Consider the following 340-nt stretch of genomic DNA (forward strand, 5'->3'; position numbering starts at 1 on the left):
CTTTCCCCATCTCTGTCCCTACGGCGCGGCCTTCGACGGAGGGTCACGTGACCCAGCGCTGCCTAACAGTGGTTGTGTTCCGATTGAAGCGCGTTTACCCTACGGCCTCGTACACTTACTAGGGCTTTAGCGAAGTTCAGATAACGTCTGCTGAAACCTGAGCCGCAAACGTGACATGGTAGCTATTGTTTTATTAGATTAGATATTGTACAGACTCTATACATAACCGTCTAACATTTAAATTGTGTCTGTGCACCGTTATCACTCCGAAGTGCACTTACACGAGAAGAGAAATCCAGGGAGCTAATCCGCTTATTGGAGCGCACCCACATACAACACG

The sequence above is a fragment of the Hoplias malabaricus genome, unplaced genomic scaffold, assembly GCF_029633855.1.
Source record: "Hoplias malabaricus isolate fHopMal1 unplaced genomic scaffold, fHopMal1.hap1 scaffold_74, whole genome shotgun sequence".
Lineage (NCBI taxonomy): Eukaryota > Metazoa > Chordata > Actinopteri > Characiformes > Erythrinidae > Hoplias > Hoplias malabaricus.